This window comes from Sarcophilus harrisii, chromosome 3 (genome assembly GCF_902635505.1).
Source record: "Sarcophilus harrisii chromosome 3, mSarHar1.11, whole genome shotgun sequence".
Lineage (NCBI taxonomy): Eukaryota > Metazoa > Chordata > Mammalia > Dasyuromorphia > Dasyuridae > Sarcophilus > Sarcophilus harrisii.
The window spans coordinates 74,715,755-74,734,341 of NC_045428.1; the positions used below are offsets into that span (position 1 = coordinate 74,715,755).

The 18,587-nt window shown below is 37.5% G+C and overlaps 1 pseudogene; it reads left to right on the top strand.

Moving 5' to 3' along the window:
* Positions 1-14,033: 14,033 nt before the first annotated feature.
* LOC100915855 lies at positions 14,034-17,794 on the top strand (annotated as a pseudogene).
* The last annotated feature ends 793 nt before the right edge of the window (positions 17,795-18,587 follow it).

An 18,587-nucleotide genomic window follows, 5' to 3' on the forward strand; every position in this document is an offset into this window, starting at 1 on the left:
TGGTTTTTTGATCAAACCATCAAAAAAAGATGATCAAAAAAAGAACCTGCATAGCATTCTATAATAGGTCATTAAGGAAAACTTCCTCAATATTCTAGAAACAGGGGGAAATGCTCATTGGAAGAATCCATCAATCACCTCTGCAAAGAGATCCCATCAGGGAAACTCCAAGGAACATTGTTGCATAACTCCAAAACTATAATCTCAAAGAAAAAATACTGCAAGCTGTCAAACAAAAAAAGTTCAAATAGTAAGAAGCTACAATCAGGGATTATCCAGGATCTGGCAGCTTCTATAAAAGAGGATTAGAGGGTCTGGAATAACATTCTGGAAGGCAAAGGACCTGGGGTTACAACCAAGAAGTAATTACTCAAGATTCAGCATCATCTTTCAGGAGAGGATATGGAGACTTTCAATCATTCCTATTGAAAAAAAATCAGAACTAAAAAGAAAATTTAATCTACAAACACAGGGTTCAAAAGAAGCATAAAACAGTAAATGGAGGGGGGAATATATGGATAGATAGATAGATATAGATATATTAAGATGTTTACATCCCTATATAGGAAAACAGTCTATTACTCTTGAAAACTATTGTCACTGGGGCAGACTGGGGGGCGGGGGGGACATCAAATAGACTGAGGGTGTAGTTGTGAATGGTCCATGATGTGATGATATTAAAAAAAAATTAATATGTGGGAAATACTCTATTAGAAAAAAAAAGAGGAAAGGGAAGGTAAAATGGGACAATTAGTTTACATGAAGGAGTGCAAAAGACCTATTACAACTAAGGGAAAGAAGGGAAGGAGATAAACATTGTATGAAGCTTGATTTCATCAATTTTGACTCTAAGAGGGAATAACATAATCTTTCAATTGAGTATAAGAAATTTATTTAACCCTATAAAGAAGTAGGAGGAGAAAGAGGAAAAGAAAAGAGGACAGGATAGAAGGGAGAGCAGAAATACTAGGGGAAAAGGTAAGAAAAAAGGGGAAGGGTTGATAGAAGATAAAGTGGGTGGGTAAAAAAACATGACTAAGGACATGGTGGAAAGAGGGAAATACAGAACTGCTAATCATAACTGTTAATGTGAATGGGATGAACTCTCCCATAAAACAGAAGCAAATAGCAGAATGGATTAAAAAACAGAATCCTAAAAAAAAAAAATACTTTTTTTTCTTTCCTTTTCAACAATCAAATTGTATATTAAAGGAGGTTAGGGGCAATAGGTTACATTTAAACTCATGATCCTCTGCTTCTGGAAAATGTATAGCACAGTCTTATTTTTGAGTTTTTTGAGTCTAGAAAAGAGAATTTTATGGGAAATGTGATAATTATTTTCAAGTATGTGAAGGTGTGTCATGATAGAAGAGGGATTAGATTTGGTCTTCTGTGCTCCAAAAGAAAAGCATAATAGCAATGAATAGACATCTGAGGGAGGCAGCTAAAAAAAACTAAACTTTCTAACAATTGAAGCTGTTGAAAAGTAGAATTGGCTACAATAAAAGGTAGTGGATTTCCTCTCATCAAAACTTTTCAAGGAAAGAATGGATGAGTATTTATTGGGAATCTGAAGAGGTGAATCTTGTTCAGATACAGGTTGTATAAAATGACATATAAATTATCACCAACTTTAAGATTTTGTAATTATTTATGAATCTCTGCCTTTACTTGTTCACCTCAATCTACCCTCACATTGGGAGGTCTGTCTTCCCCATCCACTTCAGTGTAATTCTTACTTACATAAATAACCTACTCACTATGATGACAATTAAATATAAGCATTTATTTAACAATAAAGGCAAACATAAACATTATAGCAAAGCACATGCAGGAATAAGTCATACATTATAGAACACAAATGAACATTTCTCATCACTGTCCTTGTGGAGATCACACTCTCCCACAAATGTACTTGGTATCTGGAGAGATGTACAATGGGCTGACCATTATAGAAATGTGACAGCAAAGGATATGAGAAAGGAAATACATGTGCTCAGGGTAACTCACAACTCACAACTACTTGCCTGGAGATATTGGTCCCATTCAGGAAAATCTATAACACACAAAGAGGCTTCTCTACTAATTGTGTAATGCCCTAAATAACGTTATTACCACCACCACCACCCTTTTCCTTGCCATTAGTGCTGGGAGAATTGAGTCAGAAAAGAAAATCCTTGGCATACCATTAAGTCATAAACTCCAGGTGCATTATTTCATTCCTTGCTAGGAATTTTCCTCCATTTGAGTATTACCCCTTGCCTTGCTGTCTCCTGCCCTCAACCTTCTTATCTTGACTCTTATCCTGTCAGGATTAAATTATGATCCTTGTTATGGGCCAGAACTTGAAACAAAGTTCCAAGTCAGTGGAATTGATAAAGACAATGTTTATTTAGCATGGTGCTTAACAGTTCTCTAATTCAGTACATTTATTTAGTACTTACTATAGTTCCACAAGATTCACACCTATGTGTGGTGTTCTCTTATTTTCTAAAATATGATCATTCTCTGGGAGCAGGTTTCTTAGGGAGGTTTTCTGGAGGCAGCCTTAGTTTCAGTTTAAAGTAATAATCACCCCAAATGCAGCCAACTGATAAAATCCAAAAGTTTATTTTCTCTTTCCAAGTCTTATCTCCTTCCTTGGGCCCGATTAACTTTCTTAGAGGTCTCTCTCCCTCTTTGGTTCCAAGAGCTCTTGCAGCTTGTCTTTTAGCTCTTCCAACTTCTGCCTCTAGCTCAACTCCGATTCGTGACTTCTCAATCTCCAACTGACACTCCCCTCTCAATCCTTTCAATTGAACTCTCCTGACTGAGCTCAGGTGTTTTTGTGCTCTTTTAGAGGTGTAAACTCAAAAGTTGACTCCTCCTCTGAGAGTGGGATTACAGGAGGTGTGAATTTGGATATCTCATACTGAACCCTGAAATCTCCCAAATGTGTGAACTGTATGAGCTAATGTGTGAACTCTCAAAGGTGTTAACTTAAGCATTGTTTCTATCAATTCCATTGAGTTATCACTTTGTTTCAAGTGCTGGCTCATAACAGCTATGATAAGAGAACATAAAAGCTAGGACATAGTCAGCCAGAATCAGAATGAGGGAAGACAAAGACAGTGGTAGCAGGCTCTCCTTCTTTGCTTCTCCCCTGAAACCAAGATCCAGAAAGCCTCCAGAAAATTAGCTGAGCCCCAAGTGAAGGAGATAAGACTTTGAAGGAGCCAATAAAGGATTTGGACTTTAACCCCTGGCTATTCCTGTGGTGATTGAACTGAAACGAAGGCTGCCTCCACAGAGCCCAAGAAAACCTCAACAGAGAACATTACATTTTAGAGAGAATATTACAGATCCCTTCCTGGAACTATGGCTTGTCTACTCATCCAGTATCCTCGCCCCTGCCTTATCTGCCTTTGTTTCCCCTATAAGATTGTAGTTATAAAAGTCTCTTGGCTTAGTTGCTCATGGCTGAATCCTTTGAAGAAGAGTCCCATTACAGCTGGCTAGCCCCAAACTTGGCTAGTCTAAATTCTCCACAATTAAAATATTAAAAACCAATCTCTGCCTTGTCTTAGTTTCTCTAGCATTACAATTGCTTTCCTGCTTTCCCCTACCATTCTCTTACTAGACAAATACTGGTAGTTTTTAATAAACAAAAGGAGAAATAAATCAATTACATTCTTCTCTAATTTTCTTCCCAAATTGGTTTATTACTTCTTTCTGTGTAAATACTTTTTTCTGCCTGAGTGAAGACGCTCTCACAAGGAATATAGTCTTAAACTATACTTTAATTGTGACATGAGACTGTATAACAACAGATAGAGTTATAGCTAAAAATTGTAGGTGATTTCCCACCACTTCTTAATTTGCATTTAAGTACTTCTTTTAAAGATGATGATGGCTTTGGTTTCTATATCTGATAGTATGTCAATTCTCTAGAGTAAAGTTTATTATTATTGACTTGTATTCTTTCATTTCTGGGTTTGATTTCCACAATTAGAATGTAAGCCTGGTCTCCCCCAAACAATGGGAGAGAAGGGGGGGGGAGAGGAGATCTTTGGGGACTTCTGCTATTCAAGCTATTTAATTTATTGTTTTGCAATTTTTGCTTTGTACTTCCTTCACTAAAAAACATCTTGTCAGATGGAAGATGCCCTTTCTCATGAAATCAGAATAAATCCCTTTTTGTTTTTCCTTGATACTGTCCCACACATGTCCTTTCTAACAACCAGTTTGTATATTAAAGGTGAAAAGGGACAATAGTTTACATCTAAATTCTCGTGTTCCTTGCCTTCTGGGAAAGATATAACACAATATTCTACCACAAGCATTTTCTCTTTTGACTAATCTGCTATATAGATTACCTTGAAAGCCTCAGCGTCTGGACACCCTGTAGCTATCTTGATAAGACAACAGAAATAGTAAAAAAAACAGAAGTGGACCAGAGATCAAGAAGAAAATGTGGTATGCCTCTAAAGCTCCGCTTAATGAAACATTTAATTCAAAAGTTTTTCCATTCCATTACAAGTCACAATTAATTTTTATTTTAGTAATAAAAAGTCAACTTTAAATCTGGTCTGCCATTTGGGATTTGTGAAATCAGTAAAGTTAATTAAAATAATGTTTATCATAGGCCTAATAATGTTCTCCTCTTCCCTAGCTACCACCAAAATTATACCATTTTGTAATTAATTATCTTTGTACAAGCTGTTCAGGCCCCCCAAAAGTAACCTCCATAAGAGTAAAGACTTTTTTGTGTGTGTTTTAGCCCAATTACCTAGCATAGTCAAAAGGAAGGAAGGAAGACAGGGAGGAAAATAAAGACTGCTTTGTTGAGACTCTCCTACTGGATTAAAATATAGACAAATGTCATTGCTAAAATGGCAGTGTTGATCTCTAAAGAATTCAGGAGAACAAGGTGCTCCTAGAATGTATGGATTCCTAGGGCAAAAACTGTCCTAGTGGACATTAAAAAAAAAAAAAAAAAAACCAATCAGGGGTTTGAATGTTTTGTTTTGGTTTTAAGTAAGAAAGGCTTAACTTTGGTGAGAACTTTAAAATATGTGCAACTAGAATTTTACAGTTAGAAGTATCCATGTAATTTATTTAGTCCAACCACTAATAAGAAATAGAAACTCAAAAGATGAAAATGTTGAGGTATGTGTCATGGTGTCAAAAGAATTTAGGTTCAGCTAGTCTCCAACCCAAGCAAAAGTATTTTAATGAGATTTACACATTCTATTGGTGGGCCAAACTCACTGGAGGAGTCAGCAGCCTAGCAAAGCAAGACAAGGATTTTTATAGAGTAAATAGTGCTGATTGCATCACAAAATATGCGAATTGTAAGGGGATAGGAGGAATTTGCTAACATGGGGAAAGCTTTGGTGGAACTATAAATGTGGTTTCTCAGAATGCATTCAGAAAAGCTCACTTTAGGGGAGTATTAATTTATGGTAATGATATTATAACTATCATAGGTTCAGCCAAGGACAGCAAAAGGAGCAATTGTAAAGACACAATGTCAGAGGAAAGATTTATTGAGGTTTGCAGATTTCTGTGTTATGTTTTCTAGTAACTATTACATAATAACCTGGTAATATGGGTTACAGAATATGCTGGCCTCCTCATTGTTCTTTTTTTTTTTTTTTTTTTTTTTTTTTTTGCTGAGGCAATTGGGGTTAAGTGACTTGCCCAGGGTCACATAGCTAGGAAGTGTTAAGTGACTGAGGTCATATTTGAACTCTGGTCCTCCTGATTTCAGGGCTGGTGCCTCCTCATCGTTCTAGTGAGACCCATAATTAATTATTTCTGAGGGACTCAAGATTGGGGGCAGTTTTGGGTTAGGGTGGGTTGAGGGGCAACAATTAGAATCCTATCAAGATGATTTGCCAATGTTGAGGTTGGAAAGGGGGACCCCAAAAGTTTGGGGTCATAGTCCAGTGTTGTGAGGTGTATCATTCAAAAAATTCAAAAAGAATTTGCAGGCTTGAACCCATTTCCTAGTCAAGGGGCAAAGTTTATTGTAATTGTAATGAATAGCAGGCTGAATTTCCAAAAGAAATTAGCAGAGAAACAGAAGCATTGATATGCTAATGGTTTCCAGAATCGGCAAATTGTCAGAATAATTTGTCAAAAAATATCAGAACAGAAACTCCCCTAGTTTGGGGAGTGTTGTGTCCTGCTTTCTAGAGCTCCCAAGCTGGGGTGACAAAATGTACCATTGCTTTCTAGAGTCCCCACACTGGAGTGATAAAATTATCACTTCCTAGTGGAGAAGTGATGAGGCGGGACTGTTGAGGATTGTGGAAAAATGGAGTCCTACCTCATCACTTTGGAATCAGATAGATTGCCAGAACATAAGACCCCCCCAAGGTTTTGGGGTCTTGAAGACCTCAAAATTACCACTGTGTTTCCCTAGAAGCTATACCACATCACACAAGATCACCTTAATAATCAGCAGAAATCATCCTGACTCTCATCTCCTTATACTGTCTCCATAGTTAGCCAATTCTAATTTTTAATGAGTTATTTTCTCCAATGAGATTTTGTGCTTCTTTTACATCTGGCCAATTCTAATTTTTAAGAAGCTATTTTCTTCAGTATTTTTGTACTTTTTCTACTATTCAATGCCTCTTTTCCCAAGCTGTTAATTCTCTTTTCATAATTTTCTTCCACAGCTCTCATTTCCTTTCCCAATTTTCCCTCTACCACTTTTCTTTGATATTTAAAATAATTTTTGCTCTTAAAAAAAAGACTCTTTCCTTGACTCTTATAGGAATTCATGTTGATGGGACATTGATGCATTGTTGGTGGAGTTGTGAACGAATCCAACCACTTTGGAGAGTAGTTTGGAACTATGCTCAAAAAGTTATCAAATTGTGCATATCCTTTGATCCAGTAGTGTTACTACTGGGCTTATATCCCAAAGAGATTATAAAGAAGGGAAAGGGACCTGTATGTGCACGAATGTTTGTGGCAGCCCTCTTTGTAGTGGCTAGAAACTGGAAACTGAATGGATGCCCATCAGTTGGAGAATGGCTGAATAAATTGTGGTATATGAATATTATGGAATATTATTGTTCTGTAAGAAATGACCAACAGGATGATTTCAGAAAGGCCTGGAGAGACTTAAACGAACTGATGCTGAGTGAAATGAGCAGGACCAGGAGATCATTATATACTTCAACAACAATACTATATGATGACCAGTTCTGATGGACCAGGCCATCCTCAGCAAGGAGATCAACCAAATCATTTCCAATGGAGCATAATGAACTGAACCAGCTACGCCCAGAGAAAGAACTCTGGGTGATGACTAAAAACCATTACATTGAACTCCCAATCCCTATATTCATGCCCACCTGCATTTTTTATTTCCTTCACAAGCTAATTGTACAATATTTCAGAGTCTGATTCTTTTTGTACAGCAAAATAATGGTTTGGTCATGTATACTTGTGTATCTAATTTTTATTTTAATATATTTAACATCTACTGGTCATCCTGCCATCTGAGGGAGGGGGTGGGGGGTAAGAGGTGAAAAATTGGAACAAGAGGTTTGCCAGTTGTTAATGCTGTAAAGTTACCCATGCATATAACCTGTAAATAAAAGGCTATTAAAGAAAAAAAAAAAAGGAATTCATGTTGATCTTTCCATTTTTCATTTTTCTTTGAGTATTTGTTTATAGATATTTATGAGCCATTGTTGTCTTCTGAGTTTGTGTCTTGAACTTACTTATCATCATTGTAGCTTTTATAATCTGCTTCTTTTTTTGTTGTTGTTATTAGTTTGTTTTCCCTATTTCTTGACTTTAGAACTTTTGGAACTAAGCTTTGCTCACCAAGTGGGATGGGTGAATTAACTGTCTGAACTTTACTCTTTTCCTGCCTTTCTTGTCTCTGCTGTAGTTCTTCCCCAGATAGGGCTCTTGCTCCCTCATGATCACAACTGCTTCTCTTCACTTTGGAACTATGTCTAGAAACTGAGTAATGGGTGAAGGAGCTGCCAAATATCACCCAGTCCTACACCCAGTGGTAGCACAAGGATACCCTGAAAGCTTTCTCACCAGGTGTTAGATTCCTTTCTTGTCCCTCTCCTCTAGCCACTCATAGCTGCGACTTCTACTTACACTTTCACTGTGCCAGATTCCCAATCAGCCCCCAATCATGTATCTGAAGATCTCTCTCTCGACTTGAAATATGATGCACTGTGATTTTTGTTGGTAGTGGTTATCCTAATCAAAATTCAGTGTGACAGGATTTTAGAAGCTGTTTAGACAGTTGAATTGGGAAAGCTCAGAAAAAAAATGCTCACTTTAGTCGGCCATTCTAGCTCAGCTCTGCCCCCATACCCACATCATGCTGAATATAGGACTTTCCACCACATTATCTGGCTTTTGCTGATAACTGTAACTAAAGTTAGATACAGAAACTATTGTTGAATTGAATTGATCTAGGAATCCTCAATTCAAATAAATCCTCACAATTGAAAAAGTCATTATCATTAAAGTTAATCATTGCTGTTTCTTTGACACTTGCTTAAATCTATTTCTTTGTCCTGACACAAATTTGGTTAACAAGACTGACATATACAAAAACTAAGTGAATTTAGATATCTTTGTAAAATGAAGGGTACCTTCTTCCCCATATGCAAGGTGGCTTCACAATATAATTAATGGCATTTTGAGAATTCTCTTAGTTAATAGTTCCTGGCATTAGGGCAGCTAGGTGGCATAGTGGATAGAGCACCATCCCTGAAATCAGGAGAACCTGAGTTCAAATCTGGTCTTAGACACTTATTACTTCCAAGCTATGTGACCCTGAACAAGTCACTTAACCCCAATTGCCTCAGCAAGGGAAAAAAATAGTTCCTGGCATTGCATTTCTTGACCTTCTAAAAGTTCTATTTAGGTATAATGTCCATCTTGAAAAAATACAGGAGGACTATGAAGAAAGAGATGAGTCTGCCTAAGCAAGTATTACTTCTTCAAAATATTTTATTTCAGTAATGGTTTTCCTCATGGAGCATGCCCCTTCAATAACACCCTCTCCTTAAAAAATAGGTAGTTTTCCATTGTTAAGAAACACTCAGGGCAACTAGATGGCTTAATAGATAGATTACCCAAACTGGAGTCAGGAGGATCTGGGTTCAAATCCAGTCTCAGACACTTAACACTTACTATCTGTGTGACCCTGGACAAGTCATTTAACACCAACTGTCTTGCAAAAAAGGAAAAGAAACACTTGTCCCTTATATAGGGACCCAAAGAGAAAAGAAATGTAGGTGATACCAATGCCCAGATACCTCCTAGGGGCATAATCTGGAAGTTACTTAAAGTGCAATTTCTACATAAACCACCAAGTGGCACCTGAATTCAATTTAGCTAAACTATCCTAGTCCTCTTCCAGTAAGTCTCTTGGACAAGATTGGATTTTTTTTTTTTTTAATATAGGTAAAAGATACCATTCTTTGCCTCAGTTACTGTATGCCTTAATTACTGCATGGGCATTGCCTCAGTCAAACTGAGACCTGTTAAATACCTTTACTTAGAAAGATCAGGGCCCCCCACTACTTGCAGAGACATATCCAGACACCCTGATCTATATCTGGCCACTGGATCCAGATGACTCCGAAGAAGAGAGTGAGGCAGGTGACTTTCTTTATATAGACTTTCCTCATTTAAATCCAACTCACCTGCATGTCATGGTCCTCTTCAGTGATGGACAAAAAACAATCAGGGCAAGCAAGGTCACGTCTGGATCTCTGCGCATGCTCTGGGTAGCTCTCTCAGGCTCCTTCTGGGTTACTCCCTGGTCCATCTAGGGTCTAACATGTAAATTCACCACTGTATGATAATTCATAAGTTTATTGCTCATACTTGTTCCCAAGCTCATTAAGATTTTCATCTCCTTTCCAAATTCTGGTGACTCAAAGGAAAACAACTTGTATTATATTTAAATGAATGAAATAGGAAATCAGAAGTCACTCAAAATTCATTGGCAAGTATTCTCAAGAAAACTTTTAAGGAAGCTAATTCTGATGCTATTCCTTCCAAGTCAATGGTAGAGAGGGACTTTTTAAGTGAGCAAATCATAGGAATCCAAATCAGTAGCCACCTAGATCTTTGCCCATTCGCAGTCAATTACATTCCACCCCACCTCCCACCCCCATCCTACTTTGATGAAATATTTCCACATCCTTAGAATCTAGACACTGGAGCTAAAAGGGACCTCAGAAGCCATTTAGGCCAACACTTTAATTTGGAGATAAAGAAACTGAGACCCGGTGAAGGTAAAAAATTTGCTCATTGTTACCCATCAGAGGAAGGATTTAAACTCCAATTTTTGACACTAAAAGTAATGCATTTTACATTGTATTGAGCTGTCAACTTCCCAGGTAAGATCTTGCAAGACTCACTGGTATCTCTTGTGTTCAGGGAACCATGACCTCTCTCCATCCAAGAAGGAAGAGGTGGAAGAAGTACGCTACCCAACTGATAAAGGCTGTCCAAATCTGTTAGCTGTTAAGTTCTGAAGATTCTATTCTTTCCTGCATGCATGTCTTTGGGTGGCATTTTAGTATGCTGCTTATTAAAAATCTATCCCCTAAAGTTTAAATACCCCAATAAACTAAATGATGACTTTTTGACAGTTTACTTAAATAATGGTTTCTGGCATTTCACTCCTTGACTCTCCAAATGTTCTATTTTGACCTGTCCCTCTTGAAAAAAAAAAAAAATAAGACCAAAAAGAAAAAGACAAACTTGCCTAAATAAGTGTTCTCTCTCCAAAGAATTTTATTTTAGCAGCAAGAACTAAAAAGCAGCTTTCTTCCTGGACCATCCCCTCTCCCTAGTCTGTTTTTATCTATTGGCTCCTGCCTGCCTACAAACTCTGCCAGCATTCCCCAAATCTTAAAAAAAAAAAAAAAAAAAAAAAAAAAAAAACTTTCTTCATTTGATTTTCTCATGCTTTAAAGCTACTACTTACTACCCTATTTCCTTACTTCCGTTCCCAGCTAAACTCCTAGAAAAAACCCATTCCCTATTTTATCCCTCTAGAAGCAATTTATTCCCCTACAACTGATCACAAAAGTGGATCCTGAGACCCACCAGGCAAAAGACTATGTCACCTCCTCAAACAAAATATTCTGAAAAATCCAACAAACTGCAATGTTTAATGTAGTTATTCTCAGGCAATTTTTAAAGACACAGAACAGATGTGAATCTGTCCTGTCTATAGTTGCTAATGGCCACAAACAGTTCGCTAATTTGGAAGGGACATTGGTTGTTTTAAACCAGCCAAAAAAATAATCCAGCACTTAACTGATGGAGAACTAACTAAAGGTGGAGAAACAAGTTTTATTTTGTTTCATTTAGTCAAAGTCAGACTTCTGGGTAACAGTAGAAACACACACCTATATAACCATGGCTGTATTATTTATTACTTGTTCAAATGCACATGCCTATGTATCACTCAATAGATGGAATATAAGATCTATTTGGTGAGAAAATGGAATAAGGGGAGAGGGAGTGATTTTTCCCCCCTACATTGGTTCTTTCCTTTTCTTTTTCTTTCTTTCCTTCTTTTTTTTTTTTCTGAGGCAATTGGGGTTGTGACTTTGCCCAGGGTCACTCAGCTAAGAAGTATTAAGTGTCTAAGGCCGAATTTGAACTCAGGTGCTCCTGACTTCAGGACCAGTGCTCTGTCCACTTCACCATCTACCTGCCCACTTTCTATGTTTTCTATGTTGAAATATCCCTTTCTTTCTAAAAGCTAATTTATATTTAATCAAGAAATTCTACCTTAAGTAGCTATTCCAGATAATGCCCCTAGGAGGCATCTGAGCATTGATGCCATCTACATTTCTTTTCTCCTTGGATCCCTACATAAGATACTAGTGCTTCTTTTTCATTTTTTTTTCCTTTGCAAGGCAATTGGAGTTAAGTGACTTGCCCGGGATCATACAGTTACTAAGTGTTAACTGTCTGAAACTAGATTTGAACTCAGATCTTTTCTTAATCTTTATAATTTTGTTTCATTCATTGTTGATTTTTTGGTGTATAGTTATTCTTTTCATTTACATTGTTATATTTACTGTGTATATATATATATTGTATTCTTGACTCTGCTTCACTATGTTATCAGTTCATATAGTTCTTTCCATGTTTCTCATATTCATTATATCATTCCTTAAAGCATAGCAATATTTCATTACATCAATATACAATTTATTTAACCATTCCCCAGTTGACAGCCAGTTACTTTGTTTCTAATTCACTAATATCACAAAAAAAGTCTCCTAAAAATATTTTGGTGCACATGGGGACTTTGTTTGTATTGATGGTTTCCATGAAGTATAAACTTAGTAAACAAAAAAATGTCTTTGGTTCAAAGGGCATTTGTTACTTTACAATAATTCCAAATAATTTTCCAAAATGGTTATACCATTTCACAGTTCCACCAACAATATATTAGCAAATATATCACTTCACAACCCTATCAACATTTACTATTGCCATTTTTGCCAATGTGTAGTAATTTGTAGTAAGTGAAACCTCAAGGTTGTTTTGATTTATATTTACAGTTATTACTAGTGATTTGGAGCATTTTTTCATGTTGTGAATACTTTGCAATTTTTCTTTTGAAAATTATTTGTTCATATCCTTTGACCACTTCTATTGGGGAATGGCTATTATTTTTATATTTATTAATTATTTATATCTCAGGTATCAAACTCTTATCAGAGAAAATTGATATATAGATTTTTTTTTCTAATCTGACCATTTTCTTTCTTATCATGATTTATTTTGTAGCTTCAACCTTGCTGGAGCTACTATCTCAATTAGTATTTTTGCTGATTCCAAGTATACCATATCATCATTAGCAAATTGAAATATCTCCTCTTTATGCCTTTAGCTATAACTTTATGCCTTTAATTTCTGCTTTTAGTTTATTCTTTTTATTTGTTTTGGTTTTATTGTAATTTCATCTTGCTCTCTTGCTGTTTTATTGATGTGATTTTTCTACCCTTTCTAATCAGATTATCTAAGGATTTATCAATTTTATTAGTCTTTTCAGAGACTTAGTTTTTAGTTTTAGTTGTCATTTCTATGGGGAGGGTGTTTCCAATCTATCTCTTTCTTTTCTAATTATTAATATCTCCCATTTTATGCTTATTTTAGTTTTGTTCATTTGTTAGCTTTCTAGTTTTTAAAAATGAATTTTTTGTAATATTTTTTCCCTGAGGAATGCTTTAGCTGCATACCAGAAATTTTGGCATTTTGTTTAATAAAATTGTTTTCTTTCACATAATTATTGTTTAAATGATTTGTTCTTTGATACACTCACTTAAAATTTCATTGCTAAATCTCTTTTTAGGACATTCTCTTTTGTTTGCAGTTCTCAGAACCAATGACTATTTTTATTACATCATTATGGTCTGAAAAAGTATAGCATTTTAAACAATTATTTCTGTATCCTAGTACAGGATCAATTTTGTAATAATTCCAGGCAGTACTGAAAAATATTTATATTTTTTGCAGTCCCATTTAGAGGATGCCATATTTTCATGTTTTTTTTTAAACTGCAGTTTCTCCTACAATTTGTTCAACTCCACATTTTCCCTTTTATCTTTTTCCCATCCCAATCTCCTAAAACTTTTTTTATACTTCTATTTCAGACACACTTAAAAACAGAGAACAATTTCCTTTGAGGGCATTGTCTTCAAAGACAAAGGGTAGCTGAGTTTTTAAAGTATACATTTAGGAAGAGAGAAAAAGTTATCATCTACAAAGAGTCAGAAATAAGACCAGACAACCAGTTGTCTAGTAGTGTGGCACTGACAGCTGGAAAATATTAAAAGACAAAAAAGAAGGCCTCCATCCAGTAGACCTAGTGAAAGATTATGAAAGCCCACAGGCAAGAATCATAGAGAGATTTGATTTTCAATCAGCACCAGGGAAGAGAGCTAAATAATGGGATCCACTGAAGTTGTGTGTGTGTGTGTGTGTTTGTGTATGTGTATGTGTGTGTGTGTGCGTGCATGCATGTGTATGCCTACATGCCCCTGCACCAAGCTCACTCATGCATGTATATGGTTAGTGTACATTGTATGTGTGTGCATACATAGATATAGATATGTTTGTATAGATATATACATATAAAAACACATATATGTGTTTATATCACATATGTTCATCTGTATGGTTCATAATAAATAGCATATAAATATAATAAATAACATTCATATAGTGTTTTAAGGCCTGAAAAGAGTTTTATAAATATTTTTTGTTATTATTCAGTCATTTTAAGTCTAGCCCGACTCTTTGTAATACCATTTGGGATTTTCTTCACAAAGATACTGAAGTGGTTTGCCATTTCCTTCTCCAGTTCATTTTATAGATGAGGAAACAGAGAGTTAAGTGAGTTGCCCAGGTCACATAGCTAGTGTCTGAAGCCAGATTTGAACTCTAAAATATAAGCCTTCTTGACTTCAGGCCTGGCAGTCTATCTACTGTGCCACCCAGATGCCCTCTGAGATATTTCTAATTCTCTGGGACCCCATTTGGGGTTTTTTGGCAGAGATATTAGAGTGGTTTGCCATTTCCTTCTCCAGCTCAATTCACAGATAAGGAATATGAAGCAAAAAGGGTTAAATGACTTGCCCACAGTCAAAGCGCTATTAACTTTCTAAACTGGGTGTGAACTCAAGTATCTCTTACTCCAGGTCCAGAACTCTTTTCATATATTATGTCACCTAGATGTATATGCATATATTCAACACACATACATATACATACACATACATACTTATGCATTTATTTCTATGTAATGCATATACATTATATATATATGTATGTATACACACACGAGATGTCTTAAAAGCTTTAGTAGTTTAAAATCACACTAGAGTTTTGAGACACCAAATATATATCAATCAAAACAAGCAGCTCCTCCTCCTGTTATACACACAGAAAGAAAAAGCTGGTGAGTGTGTGTGAGAGAGAGAGAGAGACAGAGACAGAGACAGAGACAGACAGACTACATTTAGTATATACCCAACCTAACTATTGAAAGGCAGTATGGTGAGGCTGCAGGATCCTGAAAAGTCATTTAACTTCTCAATCTTCCTGGAAATTTTCTAATACTATAAATTAGAATCAGGGGTGTACTGGTAGTTTTCTCTCAAAAAAAAAAAAAAAAAAAAAAAGAAAGAAAGAAAGAAAGAAAAGAAAAGAAAGTGTTGGAATCCTAGTGTTAACTCAGCTTGAAACAAGGTGATAATTCAAGGGAGGGAGATGTTAGAATCCTAGTGTTAACTCAATGGAATTGATACAATGCTTGTGTTCACACCTTTAGAGAGCTCATATAAGCAAGAAGTATTTAAGTATTTATTGGAGTTCAGACGTTTGAGATATCCAAATTCACACCTCCCTTAATCCCTCCCTTGGAGGGGCAGAGTTAACCTTTGGGAGATCATATATATAGACTGCTCTTAGAGCAGGTTAGTTACTTTGGAACATTGTCAGTGGCGGTGGCACTGGCTGGCAGACAAGAGGGGAGTCCAGGCGGTGGCATCGGGAGCAGGGGTGCCACCGTGGTCAAGAAGTGGAAAGGCCACGTTGCGATTGACTTGGACATGGAGGACAGCAGCAGTGAGGAGAACCTGGATCAGGAGCTCTTGTCCCTAGCCAAACGGAAACGGAGTGACTCTGAGGAGAAGGAGCAACCTGTTAGTCAGCCTGCAGCTTCTTCAGACTCTGAAACATCAGACGGTGATGATGACTGGACAGTTGGAGGCTCAAAAAATAAGAAAAAAGGAAAAACTGGGAAGATAGAGCAGAAGGGAACCATGAAAAAACAGACAAACAAAGCTGCTTCCTCAGATAGCTCTGACAAAGACAGCTCAGCTGAGAGTTCAGCCCCTGAAGAAGGTGAAGTATCTGACTCCGACAGTCACAGTTCCTTCTCCAGCTCAGATTCAGATTCTTCTTCTGAGGATGAGGAATTCCATGATGGATATGGAGAAGACCTCATGGGAGATGAAGAAAATAGGGCCCGTTTAGAACAAATGACAGAGAAGGAGAGAGAACAGGAACTGTTTAACAGGATAGAAAAGAGAGAGATGCTGCAAAGAAGGTATGAAATTAAGAAGAAATTAAAAACAGCCAAGAAGAAAGAAAAAAAGAAAAAACAAGAAGAACAAGAGAAGAAAAAATTTACACAAATTCAAGAGTCCCAGGTCATGTCCCATAATAAGGAGCGACATTGCAAGTGGGATGAAAAACTAGACAAAAAATCTCAGGCCATGGAAGAACTGAAAGCAGAGAGAGAAAAACGGAAGAATAGAACAGCTGAGCTGCTTGCCAAAAAACAACCATTAAAAACAAGTGAAGTTTACTCTGATGATGAAGAGGAGGACGATAAGTCCAGTGAGAAGACAGATTATTCATCTAGTACGACATCATCTGATGAAGAGGAGGAAAAGGAAGAGGTTCCTCCAAAATCACAGCCAGTTTCTCTGCCTGAAGATTTGAACCGAGTGCGGTTATCTCGGCACAAGCTGGAACGGTGGTGTCACATGCCTTTCTTTGCTAAGACAGTCATAGGATGTTTTGTACGAATTGGCATTGGGAACTACAACAGTAAGCCTGTCTATCAGGTGGCTGAAATCACTAGTGTGGTGGAAACAGCCAAGGTTTATCAGTTGGGTGGCACAAGGACAAATAAAGGATTGCAGTTGAGGTATGGCAATGACCAGCTAGTATTCCGCTTGGAGTTTGTCTCAAACCAAGAGTTCACAAAAAGTGAATTTATGAAATGGAAAGAAGTGATGTTTTCTGCCGGCATGCAGCTACCTACCTTGGATGAAATCAACAAGAAGGAAGTATCCATTAAAGAAGCTTTGAATTATAAATTCAATGATCAGGATATTGAAAAGATTGTAAAAGAGAAAGAGAGATTCAGAAAAGCTCCACCCAACTATGCCATGAAAAAAATGCAGCTTCTGAAGGAGAAGGCCATGGCAGAAGATGTGGGAGACCAAGACAAGGCTAAACAAATCCAACATCAACTGAATGAGTTGGAGGAAAGGGCAGAGGCCCTAGATCGGCAACGAACAAAGAATATTTCTGCCATCAATTACATCAACCAACGAAATCGGGAATGGAACATAGTTGAGTCTCAGAAAGCCCTTGTGGCTGAAAATCACAACATGAAAAATCAAAAGATGGATCCCTTCATTAGGCGGCATTGCAAACCAACTATTGTCTCCAATTCCAGAAACCCTGCTGTTCAAGCTGCCAGGCTGGCTCAGCTGAATGCAAAATATGGCTCTGGGGCATTACCAGATGCTCCAAAGGAGATGAACAAGGGTCAAGGAAGAGACAAAGACGCCAACTCTAAGTCAGCCAGTGATCTCTCAGAGGACCTGTTCAAAGTGCATGATTTTGATGTGAAGATCGACTTCCAAGTTCCCAGTTCAGAATCAAAGACACTGGCCATCACCTCAAAGGCTCCCCCAGCCAAGGATGGTGCTCCAAGAAGGTCTCTGAATTTAGAAGATTATAAGAAACGACGAGGATTTATTTGAGCAAGCCCAGCCTGCTGCTTCGGACCCTGCATGCACCACGATGATATTCCTCTTCTCCTCTTTTCCCTTGGTTTGCTCTCTTTGGGCTGGAGCAGCAGGGGTGCGGGGAAGAGACTCTAAACTGACAGTCATCTGTAAAATAAAACCATTTACTGTATAGATCTCCCTCATCTGCCCACTCTCTCTCCCTTGAGTTATCTATCACTTTGTTTCAAGTTGAGTTAATACTAGGATTCCAACAACAAAGAAAGAAAGAGACATTTTCTGCATTAATATTTTTCGTATTTTTTTTAAGTTTGGACAATCGGCAAAATAACAAATCAAGTCAATTAGCATTTGCTGATACACTGAAAATTTAGCAGTAGCTCTCACTAGTCCATAGGAATTGGCTCCAATACAAACCCGGTTTCTAGCTGTTGAAACTCCATGAAATCACCCTTCATCAGAGTCCTGTCCCCTCCTCCTCCCCCAGGGGCCTTACATTCTGTTATACACTTATAAGCTTATAGAAATGAATACAGATGCGGGGGGAGGGGAACTAGAGATGAAGATCAGAAAAGGCTTTATTTATGTAGGAGAGGTAAGTAAAGAAACTTCGAATTGTGGGCTACTTAAGGGAAAGGACTTGCATTTTTGCCTCTGGGTGTATCTATCCCCAGCGTTTAGCACAGGGCCTGACACATCTTAGGCGCTCATTAATGTTGGTTGGTTAGACCTGATTTGCCTAGGGTTTACTGTGTTTTGCTCCACTTTAGTGAAATAAGGCTCTCTAAGGTCCCTAGTACCCCGAAATCCTGGGAGCTAGAGGCCGGACTCCCAGCTGGTTTAGCAGTCAGTGTTCATTGGTTTCTCGGAGAAAGCTCCTGTGGTCCGATTGCTTAGGACCAGCCCCCGCAGGCCGGTGGGTAGATCTTCCTCCCCTTTCTCCTCCCAGGTTCCCGCCTCCCGCTCTTCAAGACTGTAGGTCAGGCACTGGCCGCGCCACACCCCCGGACTGGGAAGCCG